The sequence below is a fragment of the Castor canadensis genome, chromosome 7, assembly GCF_047511655.1.
Source record: "Castor canadensis chromosome 7, mCasCan1.hap1v2, whole genome shotgun sequence".
Taxonomy (NCBI): Eukaryota; Metazoa; Chordata; class Mammalia; order Rodentia; family Castoridae; genus Castor; species Castor canadensis.
In genome coordinates this window covers 42,845,846-42,870,584 of record NC_133392.1, presented here as the reverse complement: position 1 = coordinate 42,870,584, position 24,739 = coordinate 42,845,846, and the positions used below count along the sequence as shown (strand labels likewise).

The window sequence follows — 24,739 nt, the reverse complement described above, 5'->3', positions numbered from 1 at the left end:
CACTCCGTCTCCCTGGATCAAGACAGTGATAATGTGCTATCGTACATCCCCTAGGCAGGCAACAAAATACAACATGTTGGAGGGAAATGGAGGAAGAGCTGAGCTGTGATAGTCTCACAACAGAACTTCATTTAACAAAATTACTTCACTATCATTACATACAAGTACATCTTACAACAGAACCAAGTAGAAAATGCAAGATGGAAATACTACGCTCAATGTATCATTCTTATCAAGCTTAGCAACAAGCAAAATGAGCAATACATTGTTTAGATATACTCACAGCCATAGCTGATTGTGCTAGACTGGAAATCAACAAGGACACTAAAAACACTGTCAAGGTCCTGCAGCCAGCTTTTGTGTTCTAGGTCAAGGTCTTTACCTCATCTGCAAAGGCAGCAGCAGACCTGGTGACTCATCATCCAGGACAAAGGACTCAACTGAGATCAAGTCCAGATTAAGCATGCAGAGGTTGGCCCCTAATGACACTCCAGGGCCTTCGTGGAAACTTTCCAGTGAGGTTTGTGACTTAGGCTGAGGCTATATCATGTGCCCTTTGCTTTGCCTCCTAAATGGGCTGCTGACCTCAATTCTTATCCCTTCCCCAAACCACCCTGGCCTTCCACAAGACCTGGAAGTTCCCCATCCCATCAGAGCCTGACCCAATAGTAGATCAAAGCAGGAGTGATCACAAGGAACTTCCCACCCAGGATTCTTCCAATATAAGTGAAACTCAGGATTCGACTCACCTGTTTGTTATACCCTCCACAGTGCTCTGTTCCTAAAATTCAGAAAGGCCACAACTCCCTCAGTCACTGCAACTATGCATAGAATAAAAATGGCAGGAAATGAGAACTGGGGAGTGGCAGAAGCTCAAGTGTCAAGGAAATCTCAGTACACCAGCCAAGGAAAACCTTGACCTGTAAGGAGACAGGGCCACCCCAACTAAAGGAAATGTCTAGCTCAGCCTATGCCACTGTTCACGGTTAACCAAAACTATTCAGTAGGAAGTTAACATTTGTATAGGAATCATTATTATTTACAAAGAATCCTTTTTATTATGAAAATTTTTAGATATATTTACATCTTTTTTATTCATTTATTCATATGTGCATACATTGTTTGGGCCATTTCTCCCCCCTGCCCTCACCCCCTTTTTCCCCCCCTCACTTCCAGGCAGAACCTCTTCTGCCTTCTTCTCTAATTTTGTTAAGAGAAGACAAAAGCAATAATAAGAAAGACATAGTGCTTTTGCTAGTTGAGATAAGGATAGCTATACAGAGAGATTCCCAGCATTGTTTCCATGCACATGTATTACAACCCAAGCTGGTTCATCTCTACCAGATATTTACATATTTTAAAAGGAATTCCAGCAGAGAGAACAGGCTAGATAGTTAGCTGAAATCAGGCAGGTGTAGTTAGGACCAAGGACCCCCAGGAAACTTCCATTATAACCTGAGCTGTGGACAGATGGGAGAGATGACACCATCTCCTCTTAACCACCCACCTCCCTTGCAACCCCACTCCCAACTCAGGTGGGTGGGACGGAGGGCAGGAAGGACCTCAATAACAACAGTTCGTGAAACCTGATCTGATCTGAAGTTTGGGGGCATGGTCAACCAGAATGCTGCTTTCAACATGCTTGATTATCACAGAAAATGGGCTGCTCCCAGGAGCAAACAGGATGAAAACCCTCAGACACAAAATTCCCTGACACACCTCGAAGGACCCTTCCCCACCTCATGTGGGAGCTTTGTTTTTTTTTAATAAACTTCTTGTCTATACTCTCACCCTCCTGTTGTCTGGGAATTGCATTCATCACATCCACAAGACAAAGAACTTGGGGTGAATCAGGAACTTTCTATAGCTGAGTTAACAGAGCTGTGATCCTAGCCAGCAGGTCCCGATCTCACAAAAAATGAACCAGTTTCAGAATTATACTCTGAATATAAATTTCAGCATATATCCTCAAACAGAAGGAATGAAATTTCTTTCGTTTTTTTCCATTTTTACATTTTTTAATTGGCATATTAGTTGTGCAGAGAGGTTTCACTGTGATATTTCCATACATGCATGCAATGTACCCTGACTAAATTCACCCCATCTACCACTCTCCCTTGTCTGCTCTTCTTAAAACAATTACAACAGGTTTCATTGTTCTACTTTCATACATGTGTATAAAGTACTTCCATCACATTCACACTCTCCTTTCACCCAGCCCCTTGTCACTGATACCTACCCTCAAACAGAACCTGTATTACATTCCTGTCATTCATTTTTAAGTCCAGATTTCACATATGAGAAAGAATAGGTGGTATTTATCTTTCTCAATCTGGCTTATTTCACTTAACATGATGTTCAATTGCACCCATTTTCCTGCAAATGACATAATCTCATTCTTCTTTGTAGCTGAATAATACTCTATTGTGTATGTATACCACATTTTCTTTATCCATTTATTGGTTGATGGGCACCTAAGTGATTCCATTTGTGAACAGTGCTGCTGTAAACAGGGGTGTGCAGGTATCTCGACTGTATGCTGATTTACATTTCTTTAGAAACATGCTCAAAAGCGGCTCATTTGACAGTGCTATCTTTAGTTTTAAGGAACTTCCATACTGATTTCCATGCTAGCTATATCAATTTACATTCTCACCTTTCTCCTCACCGCCCCCCTCCTCCCATCCTCACCAGCATTTGTTGTTGTTTGACCATTTCCTTGATGACAGCCATTTTGACTGGGGTGAGAAAATATCAATAATGCTTTGATTTGCATTTCCTTTATGGCTAAGAATGTTAAACATTTCTCCATATATGTATCAGCCATTTGTACTTCTTTAGAAAACTGTTTGATTCATTTGTCCATTTGTGGTTTTTTGGGGGAGGGGCGGGGAGGTTGGCAGAACTCGTTTGAACTCAGGGGTTCATGGTTCTAACCACATGCTCTACCACTTGAGCCACTCCACCAGCCCTGTTTTGTGTTGGGTTTTCTGCAAGATAGGGTCCTGAGAACTATTTGCCTGGGCTGGCTTTGAACTGCAGTTCTCCTGATCTCTGTTTCCCAAGTAGCTAGGATTATAGGTGGGAGCCACAGGTTGCCCAGTCATTTGTAAGGATCCTCTTACATAACCACAACAGTTATCAACCTTATTAAGTTTAGTATCAGTTAATACTTTAATCTACTGCATATGCAATTAACCTAATTATGATCTTTACAAACATTTCTCTTTCTCCCAATCCAGGACTCAGTCCAGGATCAGATACTGCATTTAGCTGCCATTTCTCTTTAACTTCCTTTCACCTGAACGAACACACAGCATTTCTTTGCCTTTTATGGCATTGACACTTCAGAAGAACATCACCTCTCCACTTTTGATATTAATAGAACACTTGCATTTTGACTTGTCTGGCATTTCCTCAGGTGATTCCTCATGATTCAGTTCAGGGTATGCATTCTTAGCCAGAAAACTACAGCAGCAATGTTTTCTTAATATCCCGTCTGGAGGCGAAGCAAGTTTACTTTGATCCCAGCCAAAGTAATGTCCCACTTCTCTAATAAAAATTACTATGCTTTCCCTTGCACCTAATAAGTAATCTGTGGGGAAACGTTTTCAAGACCATGCAAATATCTTTTCCCCATCAAAACTTCCCCTATACAATCCCAGCACTCAGGAGGCTCAGGTAGGAGATCACGAGTTCCATGTGGCCTGGGCTACATACTGAGACTCGGTTTTAGAAAAACAGAAATCTCCCCCTAGATTTAGCAACCATTTGTGATGTTCTCTGCTTTAATACTATGATGGCTACAACATGCTGACTCCAACATTCCCTCCATCGCACTTAGCGTGACAACTAGTGACACACACTAATTAGTGGCAACTAGCCAGCATTCTACCTTATTTGATCATCCATTTGTCTATACCCAGTACAAATACAAAAATCCTACTTTCTCAATGATTTACAAATTTACTCCACCTTTCTCAGACTTAGCCAGCAGGAGACTTTCCAGGCTGGCTTCTATATCTTTGTATCCCATCTGCAGTGACATCTATATCTTTGTGACATTCACTATTTCTTTGAATTTTCTTATTTTTATTAACCTACTTTCTAACACCTTATACCTGTCCTGGCCTCACCTGTCACTGAAAAATAGAAAGGGGTCATGATCTGGTATAACAAACATTTTTACAGTCTCTGCCTATTTCTGCTTATTACTCTTCATTTTGAATATACGTCACATTTTCCTGCTCCCCTACATGTTTCTATAAGGTAGACAATTAGAGGTTGCTCAGGTTCTGGTGACAGTTTAATTACTGGTGGACCCTCTTGATTCCATCAAGAATCAGTTACATCCTTAATTCTACTTCTAGCAGGTAGCCTTCCGCTAATGTATGGTTCTTACTTCTAGGATGTGGCTTTTCCAATGTGTCAACAGAATGGCTCTGGTACTCAGAACTCCATTTCCTCCCAGAAATGCATGACCTCTGGCACTGCTATCTAAGAGAGCAGCTGCTCTCACAGGCAGAGCTATGCAGGTCTCAGCCTTGACTGGCTCCCTTCTCTCCACTATCCTGCTGGGTAAACCCCAGCCTCATCAGAGCCCTGACCTTCAGCATCACCTTCTCAAAGCTAGGAGACCGTGTTCTCTGCCAGTGCTCATCTCCTCAGACGTTGGCAGGCAATGGGCATGAGCAGAAACCAGGGTGAGTTTAGTCCCCTCATGTCATTCTCTTCTCTCAAGGATCAGTCCTGCTGCCTGTTGACAACTGCCAGTGGCCTCATAAGTGGATGGCTTCTCTTTCAGCTGTTTAAACTTCCTTCAACATGTCTTCACCATATCTTCATGCCTTCAACAGAAAGGCTACACTGGGAAGAGTGAAGAGTCCATCTCTTTCAGTATATTTTTTTAAATGCTCTTTAAGCATTTCAAAGAAACTCTCTAACAATCTGTTTCTTAAAATATACAGTGTTTATTTTTACTACAGCATGGAGGCATCCAGGACTGGGGCATTTCCCAAGATGACAGGGAAATGCCTTTCTTCCTTCAATAAAGCTGACACTCACATCAGGCAGGTAGCTGGCTGACACTAAGGCAGGCTTTTCCATTTCTGTGACTTTTCCTCCAACCAGCACAGCAAAGCACTGCATTCCACCCAAAGCAACCAAAGTTCCTTGCTGGTCTTCATTTTTCTTGTTTGTGCATGCATACCCAGGAACGAAGAATCCTCATGTAAATCACTGTCTGTCTGGTGTGTTTCATTTTTACTTCTAACCCCCATAGAGAAAATGATCCAGAAAAAGATATAGTAGAAAGAAAACTTGCAAAGCTAATCAAAAGAAAATTGTAAAAAGAGTGACGTCTCCAACATGCTGTAAGAAAACAGTATCTTGCAATGATAGGAAAATGGAAAACAAGTCTTTCCCTGCACAGGACAGATTTGGACCCTCTGCATGTGTGTACACACACACACACACACACACACACGGCATTCCAACAGCAGACAGCCTCTTGTTACTTCTTTAGCACTGCAGCCCATCTAGTTCACCTTCTCAAAAGAAGCCAACACATGACAGGCCTTGCCTTTCTCTGGTTTTTTTCAGATGTCCTAGAACTTCAGAGTGAGCATCTGATAGAAACACAGTGCTAACTTTCCTGTCTGCCTCTTCTGTCCCAGCATTCCCCATCCTCTCAGAACTATGAAGACAGTCTTCTCAAGGTCTCAGTGTCTCCTGTGAAATTCTGTTTTCACAAGTCAGCACATGTCTAGAACTGTAAGTAAGTCTTCTGTGGATCCCCACGCTCCAGGAGTTCAGCAGGGGCCTCTCCATGACCATCTACTCCCTGCCCACCCTTCCATTTTGTTTCTGCCCCACCACTAGGAGAAAACATGTAGCCATCCCATGGCCACACACTTTCTCTTGAAACATTTCCCCCCTCTTTTTTCTCTTGGTTAAGTCACTGGAGCTTGACAATCCCTCAGACGTTGTGATCACCATCTGAAACTGAATGAGTGCCCTACTTTAGTACTCTCACAGCACTTGGGCTCATCTTTATAATAAAGAAAGAATTGTACTGAGCACATTCAATGTGCCAAGCCTAGGTGGGCACTAACACGTACTATCTCAGTTTCCCACAAGCTCTATAAAGTGGGTGCATTACTGTCAGCTCATTTCACAGATGAGCACACAGGCAGAAAGACACCAGCGTTTCAATATCATATACCTAGGAAGCGGTACAAAGAACTGATAGGTTTTTCATTATAAACAGCATTAAGTATATTTATTGCAAAATTAATGGCATCGTGGATGATATGAGGAAAGAGTCCAGAATGTTGATAGCAACCATAACAATATTAAGAGTAAGATGTAGCTCAGCAGAATCTTTCAGAAGTGGGTACTGCAACCTACCTTAAGCATACCAACTGCAATTCATAATAAAAGCAAAATATTTTACCAAGACAGGGTAACCAACAGTTTTTAAAAATCCAGGCATATACATATGACTCAAGCAAAAAAAAAAAGTTTAGAAATAGTGGGACAAACGGAAATATTTTTTTTACCAGGCATGCATGTGCACACATGCACACATACACACTCACACACACACACTTTCAGGTCAAAGATAAAAAACCACTCTCAGAGGGAAGAATCTGGAATATGTGTGTAAACCAATTCCATTCTCAGAAAGTTCTTATATGGTATAGGATCCTCTATTAGGAGCACACGCTGGCTCTTCTACAAACTAAGTGTTAGTGGATAGGCAAAATCCTTCTTACCCTATCTGAGCCCTGTATGTCCCTGACTCAGTATGCCTGTGGAACTGGGGAGCCAGAGGAGGAGGTATGAACAGGAATGTTGATGCCTCAACAAATGCCACCCTAACAATCCCATGAAGAATATGTCAAAGAGGATGAGTATTTCAGGACAAACAGCACTTTACCCAAGGGTTACCCTTCACATTGCAGACCTTCCTGTGACAGAGGATGGACAACCTCACTTTATAATAAGTATCAACAAAGGCCAAAGTGATCAATGCCACACTCTACACTTTGGGAGAAAACTGGGGGGGGAGGGTGAGATCAAAAGTAGAAATGCAAAGATGACTGATATCTAACTCCACATATGAAATTAACAATGAAAGTCTAATCTAAGCAAGAAAAAACAAGGAAAACTCCATTTTAAACACTACTTTGCTCTACGGTAAGCAGTGGATGGCATTTTTCCATTTCCACTAAAGATAGAACAGAAAAAGCCAGGTATGGTGCTACATGGTTGTAATCCCAGCTACCCAGGAAGTGGAAGTAGGAGGATCATGGTTTGAGGCCAGCCCAGGCAAATTTACCAAGAGATCATATCCGAAGAACAAATTTAAAAATAAAAGAACTAGGGGTGTGGCTTAAGTGGTAGAGCACTTGCCTAGCAAGCTCAAGGACCCAAGTTCAATCCACAGCACCACCAAAAAAAAAGAAAAAAGAGAGAGAGAACAGAAACAAAACGAGCTTAAAGTATAAGCATTTTAACATAAAAAAAGGACTTCTCCAAAAGCAAGAGTTTTTAACTAAGCAGTATGTAGTTTGTGTACCCATGACAAGATTGCTATGTTAATTACCAGTGTGCTAAACTCCTATATTGATACTAAGTAGAACATATGATTCTGCCTCATGGAAGTTGTAATAATAATAATAATAATAATGCTGATTACTGAGGACTTTAAACCATAGGCCACTCGAAGAGTCCTAAAGCCTAGCTTGGCCAGTGCTATGGGACCTACACCAATCTTCCCCACTTCAAAGCCCAACTCCTGAACTACCACGACAAGAGCAGTCCACATAGAAGTCGTAACCTGTGAAAGGGAGCTGCACAGGATTCAGTAAGTTAGTCACAATACATTCAGTCTGTACCTATCACGTAGCAAGCACGTAATAATTATTAGCTATTGTTATTGATAAATACTTTTAAACTTGCTTTGGTCAACTTCTTCTAATTATTTAATCCCAATTCTATTAAAGCTAAGAGAAAGTCTAGGTCAATGAGGCAAATACAACCTCAAGATAAAAAAGAACTGGCCGTGTATTAACCACACGACTTAGCTCATGTCAATCCATCCTCTCAACCGACTTTCACAAAGCACCTGTCAAGTGTACAGTGGGGTGGGGAAAGTGATGACAAAAATGACAATCTATACCTGATGTCAAAGGATATCATCATCTTATCAATAACCACTAACAATGTAGAATACTCACTATCTGGAATATTCTAAGCACCATGCTGTGTGTGTGTGCTTACACGTATATATGTGCCTCACATCAACCACTATTTATCATCTTTTTTTGCAGATGATAAACTGAGCACAGAGAGAAAATGTAACTTGCCCAAGGTTATCCAGCTGGTAACTAACAGAGGTGGGATTCAACTTCAGGCAGTCCAGTTCAAAGTCTTGAGCTCCTAACCACTTGATATTCTCTGCCTCTCCCCAGACTTGTTCACTAAGAACTGGGGTGTGGCCAGACTAGGGAAAGGGAGGTTCAGCAGGGACATTAAGTGCAGTGCTCAAGGGTGAGCTGTCCTCTCTTGACACAAACCAGGAAGAGCACAGATCCTTCAACTGCAGTGGCAAACCACACTGAAAGTCATCCAAGAACACTTGTGTCTGTCTCTCTGAAGAGCCATCTTCCCAATTTACACACGATAGAGGGAAAAACATGGGCTAAGAATTTGGGCCTGAAAGTCAGACATGCCTGGGTTTCCTTCGCAGGTTCTCCAATGACAAACAGCTCAAGCCAAACACTGACATTTCTCTGTACTTCAGTGCTCTCATTGTAAGGATTACATGAGATAATTTTTGCAAAGAGCTTAGTTCTAGTACCTGGCACTAAGAACTGGACAAATAAAATTAAAATAGTAAATAACTGCTATTACTACTTTGCTTTAAGAGTCATCATAAGCCATATGGGAAAATACCAGGTAGACAGTACCAATCTATGAAACAAGAAAGATACAATCTATAGGATATGAAATAAAATGTGGATTCTTTAAGACATCAGTAACTCAAAAGATATGATCAATATGTTTCAAGATGCTAGGGAATTAGAAAGTCCTTCATTGTAAGGGAGAAGAGCAGTCAACGTATATTGAGGTACTGAGGTTCTTAGTCCTAAAATGGGCACTTCATAGATAATACTCAATCTTCAAAACCACTCAGGGTTCATCAAATGAGCCCGATTTCACAGAGAGGACTGAGTTTCTTCAGGCCTCAGTGACTGGGTCCAGGTCATAGCACCAACTATCAATAGAGACTGTTGCTTAAAACTGACAGACTCTTCAGACTGAGCCTGGCACTCCAGAGGTGGAGGTTGTGAGACCAAGGCCAGGCTAGGCGACAAAGTGAGACCTTATCTCAAAAAAAGGAGAAAAAACAGTGAGGCCATCAAGGAGGGCACTTGTGGCCACTGCACAAAGCATTTCCTTGACACCAACTGGAATTCCACTGGGCAACTTTTGATGCCATACATCTCTATATTCCCATGATGTGTATTGTGCTGTGAGACCCAAATCACGTGGAGATCAGGATATGTCACCTATCAAAGTGACATTTTCTATAGATCTCATTCTATCATCCAGTGTGGTCATAATGTCCAACAAAGCATCCTTAGCACAAGTGACCAAATCAACAACTCCCAAACTTGGTTGTTACTCATGGTTTTCTAGGTTTCATCCTGTCCTCAAGTAAAACGAAGGCAGTGAAAAGGATTCACTGTGTCAATTCTAAGACTTGAGCTGTTGCTAATAGATCCAGGATTTAAATGTTATCCTGGGGGAAGAATCTATTTTTTTAGTCACCACTGCATCCTTGGTGCAATATACTGTCAGGTACACTGTAGGCCTCCAATAAATGTGGGTGGATGGTCACACACAGAAAACAGGCAGGGGAGAGGGGTTGTGAAGGGTGCTTGAGCATTACCTTTCACATTCAGGTAAGCCTCAACTCCTCTTTGGAACTCAATAGTCAGAAATGTGGGCTCACAGGAGGTTACATTTTCTGAATTATTATTTTTTAAATAAATTTATTAGGAAATATTCATTATACGGGGGGGATTTGTAGTGTTAATTCCAATTAGACTTACATTGTACATTATTTACACTTCCCCCGACTCTCCCTCTCAGCCCCCTTCCCACCCCACTTAAAGCATTTGCAAGGTTATTTAGTTTTGTTTCATATAGGTATTTGAAGTCCATCAATCATATACCTTATCCTCCATCCTTCACCCTCCCCCTTCCCACTAGCACACACACACACACACACACACACACACACACAGTGCCTATTTTTCAGTCCTGATTTTCACTATTAATATTTGAGTTGACATTCAAAGCGGAGTCTCAATGTATGCCCTCTGTGCGTGTGCTTTACTTTGGTCTGTTCAATCCCTTCAAATATACTCCCTTACCCCTTGACCTCCCTTCCCCTCTTTTTCAACAGTTTTTCAATATACATCCTTATATCCTCTACCTTTACATCTTATGATATGCGATATTACTGGTGCTCTACCATTCTCTTTTCTTTTCCCTCTTTCCCTGACTTCTATAGAGTAGTTCCACTGTTAGAAACGTGTTCTACATTTGAGTTTGTATATGATCATGCTTGTTTATGTATATATGTTTATCTTTGGATCTATCTTCCCCATATGAGGGAAATATGAGTCTTTTGTGTTTCTGATCCTGGCTAACTTCACTTAGCATGATTTTCTCCAATTGCATCCATTTACTATCAAACCCCATGTCATTATTCCTTCTTGCTGAGTATATGTATATGTATATGTATATGTACCACAATTTTATGATCCATTCATCAGTGTTAGGGTATCTGGGCTGTTTCCAGAGCTTGGCTATTGTGAATAGCGCTGCGATGAACATGGGTGTGCAGGTGCCTCTATTATATCCTGTCTTATGTTCTTTTGGGCAGATGCCCAGGAGCGGTATCACTGGATCATATGGCAGTTCTGTCTCTGGTTTTGTTGAGGAATCTCCATACTCTTTTCCATAGTGGTTGTATAACTTGCCTTCCCACCAGCAGTGTATAAGGGTTCGTGTTTCGCCACAACCTCTCCAGCATTTGTTGTTGTTACTACCCTTGATTATGGCCATTTTAACTGGGGTGAGATGAAATTGAAGTGTTGTTTTGATTCACATCTTTTTTTACAGCCAGGGAAATTGAACACTTCATGTATTTACTGGCCATTTGTACTTCATCCTTTGAAAATTCCCTGTTTTATTCCTGTGCCCATTTCTTCATCAGGGTGTTGATTCTTTCGGGGCTGAGTTTTTTGAGTTCCCTGTAGATAGTAGTTATTAGTCTCTCTTTGGATGAGTAGCTGACAAAGATTTTTCTCCCATTCTGTGGGCTGTCTCTTGAGTCTGGTGACTGTTTCCTCTTCTGTGCAGAAGCTCTTTAGTTGGATGCAGTCCCATTTGTTCATTTACTTGTTTCTCTAAGATGTTGAGGCTTTTGAGTTCTGTTTAGCAAGTCCTTTCCTATACCTATCTGTTCTGGTATATTTCCTACTGCCTCTTGGAGTTGTTTCAGGGTTTCAGGCCTTATGTCAAGGTCTTTGATCTACTTTGAGTTGACTTTGGTTCAGGATGAAAGACAGGAATCCAGTTTCAGTCTTCTACATGTGGATATCCAGTTTTCCCAGCAGCATTTGTTGAAGAGGCTGTCTTTTGTCCATTGTGTGTTTTGGACTCCTTTGTCAAAGATCAGTTGGCTATAGATGCATGGGTTTATGTCTGGATCTTCGATTCTGATCCATTGGTCTTCCTGTCTGTTTTTGTCCAATACCATTCTGTATCTATTGTTACGGCTGTGTAGTATAGTTTGAAGTCGGCTATTGTGATGCCTCCAGCATTAAACGTTTTGCTCAGAATTGCTTTGACTACTCAAGGTCTTTTGTGTGTTTCCATATGTATTTCACAAATGATTTTTCTATTTCTGTGCAGAATGTCATTGGAACTTTGATAGGGATTGTGCTGAACATGTAGATTGCTTTTGGTAATATGGCCATCTTCACAATGTTGATTTTACCAATCCACGAGCATCGGAGATCTTTCCATCTTCTGATGTCTTCTTTGGATTTCTCTCTTTGGTGGTTTATTATAGTTTTCATTAAAAAGGTGTTCATTTCTTTCATTAAATTTACTCTGAGGTATTTTATTGTTTTTAAGGCTATTGTATATGAGGTTGTTTCCCTGTTCTTTCTCAATCTGTGCATTGTTGGTATATAGAAAAGCTACTGATTTCTGTATGTTAATTTTGTATCCTGCTACTTTGCCAAAAGAGTTTATGATTTCTAGTAGTTTTTTTGGTAGAGTTTTTGGGGTCTCTTAGGTATAGGATGTCATCTGCAAATAAGGATAGTTTAACTTCTTCCTTCCCTATTTATATCCCTTTTATTTCTTGCTCTTGTCTTATTGTTCTGGGTAGGAATTCCAAAACTGTATCAAATAGGAGTGGAGAAAGTGGACAGCCCTGTCTCATTCCTGACTTTAAGGGAAACAATTTCAGTTGTTCTCCATTTAGTATGACGTTAGCTCTAGATTTGTGATAAATAACCTTTACCGTGTTGAGGAACATTCCTTCTATCCCTAGTTTCTTCCGTGCTTTTATCATGAAGGTTACTGGATTTTCTCAAAAGCTTTTTCTGTGTCTATTAGGAATATCATGTGGTTTTTGACCTTGCTTCTGTATATATGCTGTATTACATTTATAGATTTACATATGTTGAACCATCCTTGCATCCCTGGAATGTAACTGACTTGGTCATGATGTATGATCTTTTTGATGTGTTGTTGAATTCTGTTTGCCAGTATTTTGTTGAAAATCTTTGCATCTATATTCATTAAAGATATTGGTCTGTACTTCTCTTTTCTGGTTATGTCCTTGTTTGGTTTTAGAGTGAGTATAACACTGGCTTCATAGAATGAGTTTGGTAGTGTTTCTTCCCTTTCTATTTCTTGGAAAACTTTGAGAAGAATTGGTGTTAGTTCTTCTTTAAAGGTGTGGTAAAATTCAGCTGTAAATCCATCAGGTCCTGGGCTCCTCTTTGTAGGGAGACTCTTTATTACTGCTTCAATTTCATTGTAAGTAACAGGACTACTGAGGTGGTTAATATCTTCTTGGTTCAATTTTGGTTGGTTGCATGCATCTAGGAATTTATTCATTTCATCTAGACTTTTCAGTTTATTTGAATATAAGTTTTCAAAGTACTCTCTAATGATTCACTGGATTTTGTTGGTATTTGTGGTTATGTCCCCTTTCTCATCTCTGATTTTATTAATTTGGGTCCTTCTCCCTCCTCCATTTTGTTGATCTTGTTAATCTTTTCAAAGAACCAACTTTTTGTTTCATTGATTCTTTGTATAGTTTGTTTGGTTTTTATCTCATTTATCTAGGACCTGATCTTTATCCCCGTCTGTTGGTTTAGGTTTTGTTTGTTCTTATTTTTCTAGGAGATTAAGTTGTATCATTAGTTTATTTGCGAGGTCTCTGTTTTTTTTAATGTAGGCACTTATACCTATAAACTTTTCCCTTAGCATGGCTTTGCAGTGTCCCACAGATTCTGGTAGGTTGTATTTTCGTTTTCATTGGATTCCAGGAACTTTTTGATTTCTTTCCTTATTATTTCGGTCACCCATTGGTTTTTCAGCAGTGTGCTGTTCAGTCTCCATGTGTTTTGAGTATTTTCTGGGGATTCTGATGTTGTTGACATCTAGTTTTATTCCATTGTGGTCTGATATGATGCAGGGAGTTATTTCAATTTTCTTGAATTTGTTGAGACTTGCTTTGTTTCCTAAAATATGATCGAATATGGAGAAGTTCCATGAGCTGCAGAAAAGAATGTGTATTGCCTAGTTGTTGGGTGGAATACTCTGTAGACACTAACCATATCTGTTTGCTCTAATGTGTGGAGTAGCTCTGAAGTTTGTTTGCTGGTCTTTTGTCTGGATGACCTATCTATTGGTAAGAGTGGGGTATTCAGGTCTCCCACTATCACTGTGTTAGGGTTATTAGTGCTATTAGGGCCATTAAAGGTTTTTCTTAATATAGATGGGTGCCCCTGTTTGGTGCATAGATGTTAAGGATTGGTATTTCCTCTTGATGAATTGTTCCTTTTATTAACATGAAGTGACCATCATTGTCTCTTATGATTGATTTTAGTCTGAAGTCTACTTTGTCAGATATGAGTATGGCTATTCCTGCCTGTTTATGGGGTTCATTTGCTTGGAAAACTTTTTTCCAGCCTTTGACTCTAAGCCAGTGGTTTTTTGTTTTGTTTTGTTTTGTTTTGTTTTCAGTGAGATGAGTCTCTTATAAGCAATGTAGGGTTGGGTCTTGTTTTTTAACCCAGTTTGCTACTCTGTCTTTTGATTGGGTCATTGAGGCCATTTACATTCAGTGTTAATATTAGAGGAGCTTGTTGTTTCCAATCATTCTTGTTTCCTTGTTGTTTAGTTTTATCTATTCCTTGTTTATTTGTCTGCTTGCTCAAGGGGGTTTATTCTTTCTTGAATCTTCCTGTCTCACTCTAGTTTCTTCTTTTATATGTAAGAGGCCTTTAAGTATCTTCTGCAGTGCTGGCTCAGTGGTCGCAAATTCCTTAAGTTTTTCCTTGTTGTGGAAGGTTTTAGTTTCTCCTTCAATTAGGAAGGATTAGGGCATACTAGTCTAGGTTGACAGTTGCTTTCTTTCAGGGCCTGGATTATGTCTTTCCATGACCTTCTTGTGTTTAGAGTTTGAGTTGGGAAATCTGCTGTTATTCTGATGGGTTTGCCTTTATATGTGTCTTTTCACTTTTGCAGCTTTCAGAATTCTTTGTTCTGTGTGCTGAGTGTTTTGATTATGAGTGTCTGGGGGTGTTTCTTTTTTGGTCCAGGTGTAGGCTTCCTGTACCTGGCTAACTCTCTTTCTAGAGGTTAGGGAAGTTTTCTGCTATTACTCTGTTGAATAGGTTGTCAATGTCTCTAGTTTGTATCTCCTCTCCTCCTTCTACACACATGATTCATAGGTTTGGTCTTTTCGTGGTGTCCTAGGTATCTTGCATATTCCATTCATATTTTCTTAGCATTCATTCAAGATCTTTTATTGTTTGGTCTAATTCCTCTACTTTGTCTTCTGTTCCTGATACTCTATTTTCAACAGCTCCACTCTGTTCACCAAGCTTTTGATTGCAATATTTATTTGGGATATTGAGTTGCTTATTTTGAATTATTTTTCAGGATTTTCATATCTTTATTGATTTCCTCTTTCATATCCTGGATAGTCCTAATTTCATTCAACTGTCTGTGCTCTTTTTGAGCTCATTTAATTGTATATTCATGTTCTCTTTGAGGTCAAACACTAACTTTTGTGTTTCTTCTTTGAGGGCATTAATCTTTTTACTATTGTTTTTTGTAATTCATTATTTGATAGTTCTTCCTCTACACAGAACTGTTTCATTCTGTGTTGAGATTTATCCATCTGGAGTTGTTTTTGGTTAGGGTTTTAATCCCTTATGGTCCTGTATTTGGGGTTTTGAGTTTTTTTCTACTAGTGCTCCAGCAGTGTTCCTCAGAGAGGAGTGTGCTGGATATGTTACCCTTGCAGGGTTCTTATTGTGGTGCCAATTACCTCTTTTCTCTCCTCAGAGGAGGCTGCAGTTCCCACTCTTTGATGGGGGTGCAGGTGCTCTCCTGTAGACACAGTGGGGAGTGCTGGGTCTCTGTGCACTGTGGGGGGTAGGTCTCTTAGCACCAGCAGAGTAACAGATTGCCACTCAGTGGAGTAGCTGGGATTTCAGCTCTTTGACAGGAGAGATGTGACTCTTCTGCAGGGAGGTGAAGCATGAAGTGCTTCTGTGTACCTTGGGGCAACAGGGCTTCTGGTGCTACCTGCAGAGTGGTAGGATATAGCTTTCTTCCCCTCAGTGAGAATCTGGCAGTTCTTGCTCTTTGCTGGCGGAGCAAGGGCTCTCTTGCTGTCAGGGACAGTGGGGAGTGCTGGGCCTCCATGCTCTGTGGGGAAGGAAGCCTCCTGGTGCCAAAAAATAGCAAAGCCTGGAGCCTGAGGTTCACTTAGTGGCAGACTCCTAGCACTGAGTAGCAAGTTGAGGGTTCCCATGGGCCAGCAGAGCTGGCAGGCTTAAATCGTTTGGTGCCCACAAAGCAGTGGTGGCCCTGGGGTCTACCTGAGTTGGGACATGGGCTTCCAGGAGCCATGGCAGCTGCTGCAGGCATGGGGGACCCAAATCTGCAGGTAGTGGGAGCCCTGAGGCTTGCTTGCTGGTGCTGGGCTACCCCGAACCATGGCAACTGCTGGAGGTATGGGGGAACCAAGCCTTCAGACAGCAGGACTTCTGGGGCCTGCTTTCCAGATGTGGGCTCCACTAAGGTAGTGCAGTAGTGCTGCAAGCATGGGGGACCAAGCCTTCAGGTAGCGGGAGACTTAGGGCCCAATCTCCTGCATGGGATTGAGGGAGCGCAGTTCAGTGGCTCTGCTGCCAGCGCGGCTCAGAAGAACTGAGCCTGAAGAACTAAGCCTGTGAGTGGCAAGAGTTTTGGGGCCTGATTTCCACTCCATCTTCAGGAAGTAGAGTTCAGTGGCTCTGCTGCTGGCTCAGCTCAGAAGAACCAAGCCTGCAAGCAGCAGGAGTTCCGGGCTGATCTCCTGAATGGGCTGCAGGAAGCTCTGTTCTGTGGTGTTGCTTCTGGGGAAACCAAGCCTGCTGGCTTGCGCTTTCTGTTACCAATGGAGCAGGAGGAGCCAAAGGTCCTGCTTGCGCAGGGTGCCAGTTTCCCTGGAGTTTCAGGGTGAAGGTAGCAGGTCTTGGGTGGGGGGGATGGGGGGGCTCTGAGTTCCTAGGTGTGCGGGGAAGTAGGACTTACCGCCAAGGAAGCACCAAGTGATGGAGCCACAGGACTTCAGGGGTGGGGGATCAGGAGTGTTGAGCTGCAAGTCATTCTTCCCATCCCAATCCTCCCATGGTTAGTTGTTTCTCTATCTGTGGATTTGGAGAGGGCTTTGCTTCTTGCTGGTTATGGGACCTTGTGGGTGACTTTTGGGGTCCTCTGATCTTTGTTTTTCAGGTAGTCACCACTGAGCTATATGGATGTCAACAATCCTCCATATTGCCCCCCATACACATACTCCCATCTCCCACACCCCCACACCCCATCCTGGGAATGTTCTATTTTGATCTTAGAATGAGCAAATACTATGCTCTAGCGTGATAACATCTCCTAATCTCCTTTGACTATTCAAAATATTTGCCAATATTTGGAACTATCTACTGGCCTAAAAAACGCCTTCTGGCCTACTAGTTTGGAAATATGAATCACATATGTAAAAACTCACTGCTAGCATTGTGCTTGCTACAGCAGGCACAAAGAAGAACGAGGCTGGGCCAGCTACAGCTTAATGGAGAGACAGACCATAAACAAATAATTACACCACCATGCAATTAGTGCTTTTGGCAAAGCCAAACCAAGTGGGGAGGGAGCAGAGGAGGAATGACTAATTCTGCTTACATTGCAACTCCACTTAAGTGAAGAAGGTGGGGTTTCCCCTAATGACCTCAGCGTTTCCTTGTCCAATCTGCATTACTTCCTTTAAAGTGAAAAAGCATTATAGTCTATCTTTATGCTCCACACTCCAGTTCCTCAATCATCCAAAACTGCACATTGCCTTAATATACACTAGATACATGAAAAGCTTCTCCAGTTAATCACCAGTCACACTGTAACACACAGCTGAGTATTCAGTTGAGGTTTATTAGAGTTTTTTTGGCCTAGCGCTTCCTCCAAAGTCCATGGTCTTCTTAACAGCCAACTAAAGCTGTATGTTATTTTTCTATCCAAAAAAATCTTAAAGACACAGTCAAATGGACGGTTTAGCTAAAATTATGATGTCATAATTTAGCAGTTCAGGTTGTTAAATTATTTTAACTTAATAATTTTCATCTTCCAGAAGGACTAAGTCAACATGCAATAAAGGCACATATGCACTTGGAATAATCAAAAATAAATTATGATTATGAAGAAAGAAATTTTCCAACCCCAAGATAAAGCTGTTACAGTGACAACATTATTTCTAAATTTTTGGTAAGACAGAAAGGGAAATGGGGCAGGCCACATAATTCTGATCAAATGAAGATTATAAAAGGATTTCTCTACCTAAGTACTAAAAAACAGATTCTTCTTTTTAACAATATCATGTGGTTTCTTTTATTCCTACTAAAAACCCCTGAGCAGAATACTAACGTGCACTTCAGGGAAGGGAAGACTGGAAGGTGGTTGAAGTAGGTTTTCTAAAATTTGAACAGTCCTCAGAATGCTACTGTCTCACTTGGCTGTGCAGGCACTACTCACAGGTCACCTGTAGACTCATCTCAAATTTGTTAGTACTGCAGGTTCACTTTGTTATCATCCACCCAACCAGAGAAGAAGAGCAAACCTAAATCTATAGGTTTGCTTCATGTTTTTATAGGAGCATACACAAACTACCTTTCTGTACCTTATTCATTTGCTCAAATTTTACTTTTCTTAATCGTAACAAGGTATTTGTTGGGGGGGACTGTCACATTTTATTTATCTGTTTTTCATCATAAATTCCCCCATCCTTTTCTTCCAAGTAGATCCTACTCATTTGAAGGTGACTTACAGCATGCTACTCAATAAAAACAGTGCAAGTATTTGGTAGAGAAACTCTCAAGTGAGTGCTCCATGGATCCATTAACACAGTTAATGCTACTCCAGGATCACAGCTAACCACTCACTAACCCCACCAGGTCAGTCAAGCTAGGCTCTGCCTAACTCCAAAGCTCTTACTCTGCCCACTCCACTACCAGCCCCACAAAAGGGGTGAGTGGGATTCATTCATCCTAATCAATAGTCTGACATCTTTCTCATGCATTCAGCTGCCAGGAACCCCACACACACAGTTACCCACTGCTCGAGTGCATATTTTGAGGGTATCCTACGTGTAACAATCTCACCATCTCCACCTCTTGAGCTCTAGGGATATGCCAGAAAGGCTTAATCCTACCATTAGATGACAGAGAGACCATATTCTCCTCCTCTTGCACTGGAATTATTCAGAGGGAGGTCCAGCAACCGGCTTTGTAAATAATAAAGGCAGGATTACAGCCCAAATTCCAACACCGAGCTCTGACTTGTGACTAAATTAATTACATTACCATGTAATTAGTTATAACCTGCACAACTCACATTATTTTTAAAACTCTAAAAATGCTAAGGGACTTGGGTTTTTCAGTTGCTGCTACTATTTTCCCCCAAAACTCCTAATTTGGAAGCCAGCCTAGGCAAAGTAGTGCTTTTTCCATTGCCATATGGATCACATTTGGATTTTCTGGGCTTGCTATGACAGTCTGACTGATTCTTTGACTGTGTGAGTCACAGGTTATTTTAATTCACTTAAACACTGAGTGTAGTTACTAGGTACCAGGTGCTGAGAACAAAGTGAGACAGATAAGGCCTGCAAGTCTAGGAGGGAACACACACATGCGCACAAGTAAGTGGGCCAGAAGCCCCAAGAATCTGATGGATGAGACACAGATCTTTACGAAAGGGATACTAGCTAACGGACAGTCAAAACAGGCTACTGTCACATACTCTGCCACTGTGAGGGCGCAACTTCTATAACATTTCTAAGAACAGACACACCGCATGGTTACTGAAATCTCATGGAAGTCTGACAAAAGTGGTTTCTCTTAAGAAATTCTTTCATTGTACTTTATGTTCTCTTTTTTAAAAATTGGGACAGAGCTAGTGTGGGTCAGGATGAGAGCTTTGTCCTCTTAATTTGAAATTCTGGTTAGATTAATTTTTTACTTCGATAAATAGCAGTGTTTCCTTTGCTCTGATTTTCAGCCAGTGACGCAAAAGTACTCATGAATATTAGTGAGCTGAGAAGCACAGCTCAAAATTCTGAAAGGCCAGTAAATAAATATTTGATAACATTCGTAAGTCAAAACTTACAGATTTGAAAACTGAGAATGGGAACATCCATACCTTTACCTTCCTTGAATCATCAATTGTTAACATAATACTTTGCTCTATCTCCTCAGAACCTTTTAAAAGTTTATTTGTAAATGTATATACACACATTTACACAATTTCTTAATTAAGTATGGGGAATAATAAATAGCAATTCATTATAAAAGAAGATGTATCAATCTATAAAGAAAATGCTAAGATTCAATATACACACACACACACATAAATTAAAACAGAAATGGCTAATAAACACATGGTTAAGTGAACCCTGGTATCATTATGATATCTGATGCATCAGTTTGAAATTTAAAAAAAGAGCCGAGCATGGAAGTACATGTCTTTAATCCTAGAACTTGGGAGGTTGTGGCAGGAGCATTGCTAATTCCAGGCCAGACTGGATCACATAGACAGACCGGGTATCAAAACAAGGGTTGGGGCGGTTGCTCAGTGGCAGAGCTCTTGCCTAGCATTTGTGAGTCCCTGGGTTTGATCTTTAATCCCCACCACCACAAAAGAAAAAAAAAATGACAGTTATATGTATCATGAAAAAGACTTCCATAATAAATTAAAATTTCTTAAGCTACAAATTGGCTCAAAATTCATGTAAGTTTTGAAAACCCCACAAAACTGTGAATCTATGTTTCTATCTCCACATGTACATATGTAAACATTAAGTTAAAAGGTCTACAAAGACTGCACATAAAAGTAGCTACATATATATGGAAGGAGACCATTTAAACCTTTTGAGATGTACTCATTAAATATTTGCATGACTACCATATATTAACAGTAGTTAACTACTATGAACAACATCACAGTAGTACTATGTTAATTACAACAGTAACATTACTGTATTTAACTCCTGTTAAAATATAATACTTGGCATATTAAAAACTGGACTATCAAATGAACATGGACTCAGTGACTCACCTTATTCAAGTAACATAAATTGAACCAATGAACATTTTTTCCTACTAAGTCAGCCATTCGAATCTGTTTAATGCTAGTAACAGTAAAATGAGATGAATGCTTCCCTCTGAAGAGAAGCACTTTGTCATTATACACTAAGACATTTGATCCAGTTCCAGTTTGAATGTTAAGGAAATAATCAGAAATGAGGCCAAACTCTTAAAACATCAGTATTTACTACTGTTTATACTACTAAAATGCAACATTACCTACTTGTTCAACAACATAAAAAAGGTTAAGAAATTGTGAAATAGACACGATTGAACAGTATGCAGCCATCAAAATTATTTTCATGTAAAAATGCTTAAAATATTAGATGAGGAGGTCAAGACACAAAACTATTCCTAAAAGTATAAAATATACAAATGTGGACACACCCAGAAAAACAACAGGCAAAAAGAGACCAAATTAAGTTGGTAAAATGACAGCCCTGTTTTCCCATCTTTCTTTCATTTTGTATCCATGGCAACTATAACAGTTTCCAGCTCCTTGTAGGCAAGCAGATATTGCTGAATTAATAATTCTTTCTGATAAAAAGAAAAGTGATGTCATGTTTCAAAGTGTCTAGTCTCTTACTTGTGCCCTTGCTATTCATAAGCACTAATCTAATGTCTGTTGAGGAAGAGCACCACAGTGGTGCAGGATCCTTGTTGGCAAGGAAAAGTTTTGTTCCATCTGTTGATAAAAAGTTTACTTGGCAGGAATAAATTCAAGATCTTTTCTATTCCTTTACCACTGTAATGAGGATGTGAGTTCTTTGGAATTACGAGTGTTCTTGGTAGCTCTAATCTTTGCTCAGATGTTCAGCAAAAACATTTGGAGCCCTGAATTCTGGGGATAACTATGTCTGAGATAAAAAGGGCTCTTTTTCCCTGTAGGCCTTGATTTCTGCATCTACAAAAGGAGATGGCTAAACAATTTCAAAGGTTCAGCCCAACTGGTAAAATTAAATGAGTCTGTACTCTAAGATTCTCATCAGCCAGAAAACAAAGACTGATCACTCATGTATCATTTATCTTACATGAGACTGGGAGGAAATCTGTGTGTAAAGGCATGAAGTGGCATCTTATTGCTTAATTTCTTACATGGAATTATCTTATAGTGATGTGTTCAGCTTTGTTATACTGGGACCATTTGGGGGCCAGCTAAAACTTTACTTGGATATTTTTCTTTTAATTCCTCTCCCAGATGGGTCCCATTAGATACAAGAAGAACAGCTCTTATTCCTGTTAAACTCAATAAAACTTAATTTTCACTCCTGGGTAAAAGCCTGTTGTTGGTGCACTTCCAATTACCAGGTACTCAAGGGGGAACTTGACTGAGCTTTTAGACATTAAGGAAGAGGCTACAAACTAGAGAGCCTAGTTTCAGGATGAGCTTCAGAGACAGACAGGCCTCCTGTCCACCTCTCAGAGCCTGGTCTTGTTTGACTCCACTGCCAATGTCAGTAAAAGATGCCTTGTCTTCAGAGTTATCTTTATAACACATTTCAATGAATTTCTCCTGTCACGGACTGGCTACATTTTTACATGAGTGGCATTTTGTCCTAAAGAATTTTGTTGTTGTTAATTAGTAGCCCAGATAAGTTTTACTGAAAGTATCTTGTCACCGCTATTTTTCTACATGTCAAGTCTCCAAGTTTGGAGATACACAATGAAGCTCAAGAAATCAAACATCTTGAAAAAGGAGGCAAGATGGAAGCTTAGAACTGTTCCCCATTTTGACTCCATAAGTGAGAAAAATCAGGTCACAAAGTCGAGACTGTATTCTGAAGAGAGAAAGAGAGGGAGAGCGTCAGAATTCACAAAAAGAGGCGGCAAGACAGCAAAAAGCATGAAGAAACAGAAAGGCAAAAGAGAAAGGCAGAACAATCCCAAGCTCTCTCCTGGCTTCCTGGAGGAAATGGTGGTGGGAGAAGAAACTGAAGACACAATCACAAGGTAAGACACATGGCCTTAGTGACAGACTGGCAATTGTGGCTGCAGGATTAGACTTAAACTGTAAGACTTAAACCCAGGACAGGATTTGGTGAGACTGTGACTTACTCCAGTGCCAAAGGCTAGCCTGGCACAAAAAGACATTTTGTTGTTCCCTTTATCTCAGATAGTTATCGGATGATGCAAAGCACCATCTTGGAGGATTGAAACCAAGAAACAATCCAGGCTCAGGAAGTCTTGGGACACCCTGCCACAGTGTCTGGGTGGGAGTCAGACACAAGAGGAAGTTGTGAAGAACAGAATCTGGCATGGTTTTCCTAAGAAGGTTAAACAGCAGGGGCTTGGGCAGTGACAGGCACAGTGAGCAGACTCACCCCCCTTCACAGTCCCACCGACAGAGTCACAGTCAAAGCAAAGCCCTGGGCCTGTGGCTGGCACGGTACTTGGCCTCTAGGACCTGCCTTTATGCTGTGTGGACTGACTGCCAGTTGTGTCTGAAAGTCCATGCCCCACTAAATCACACTGTCTCCTCCACCTCCACCACCAACATGGCACGCACACACACCCCACATACAAAGGGAAGTGAACTGCTGGGCAAGGTGTGAAAGCACTGAGATAGAAGAGAAACAAAACATTAAATAAATAGCAACAAACTTCCCACACATTGAGAAAGAGATGGTCACACAGGTACAGGAGGCTTTTAGGACACCAAACAGACAAGACCAGAAAAGAACCTTTCCAAGGAATGTTATAGTTAAAACATTAAGTTTACAGAACAAGAAAGGAATATTGAAAGCTGTGAGAGTAGCACCAAGTCACCCATAAAGGTAGACTCAACATAGTCTTTTAACAGACTATTCTTTAATTTGAATAGTCTGTAGTTTAAAAACTTCCTTTAAAAGCAAGGAAGGCATGGAATGATGTATTTCAAGTCCTAAAACAGAACAACCGCCAACCTACATCATTCCATCTAGCAATGCAGTCCTTCACAACTGAAGTAGAAATAAAAACCTTTTATTATACACTTAAAAAAAAAATGATAGGAATTCATGAACACTAAACCAATGTTTAAAATATACTTAAAGGGATCTTACACAAAGAAGAGGAAGATAAATGCAATCATGAAAATATAGGAAAGAATAAATCTCATCAGACTAGTCGATAAGCAAATAAAAATAAAAATAAAATAATCAAACACTACAAAACAATAAAGCAGCAAGAATTACTATAACTTCCAATAACAACTGAATATTAATGGCCTCAATTTTCCAATCAAAAGACATAGATTGGCAGATTGGATTTAAAAACAAAACCCAATTCTTTGTTGCTTAGAAGAACCACATCTCACTGGCAAGCACAGGCTCAGAGTGAAAGAATGGGATAATATTTTCCAAACAAATAAAGGCCAAAAGCAAATAGGAATGGCTATACTCATCTGACAAACCAAAGTTAGTCAAAAGAAATAAAGAAGGTCACTTAATTTTGGTAAAGGAAACAATGCATCGAGAGGATACAACAATTGTAAACATGTATACACTGAACACTGGTGCACCCAATTTCATAAAACAAACACTACTGGACATATAAGTGCACATATCTCAACACATTAATAGCAGGTGACTTTAATACCCCACTTTCATCAATACGTCATCCACACCAAAAAAAAAAAGAAAGAAAGAAACTTCAGAATTAAATGACATAATAAATCAAATGGACTTAATAGACTCCTACAGGATATTCCACCCAATAGTCGCCAAATACACATGCATTTCAGCAGCCTGTGGAAT

At 40.4% G+C, this 24,739-nt stretch overlaps 1 protein-coding gene and 1 pseudogene across 17 annotated transcripts in view; both read right to left on the bottom strand.

The window, feature by feature from the left end:
• The window catches only part of Sgms1 (sphingomyelin synthase 1), a 292,465-nt gene that overhangs the window by 180,435 nt on the left and 87,291 nt on the right, over window positions 1-24,739 (bottom strand). The gene's annotated exons all lie outside the window — the stretch shown is intronic.
• LOC141424790 (mitochondrial import inner membrane translocase subunit TIM14 pseudogene) overlaps window positions 830-24,739 on the bottom strand; it is a 48,014-nt pseudogene continuing 24,104 nt past the window's right edge.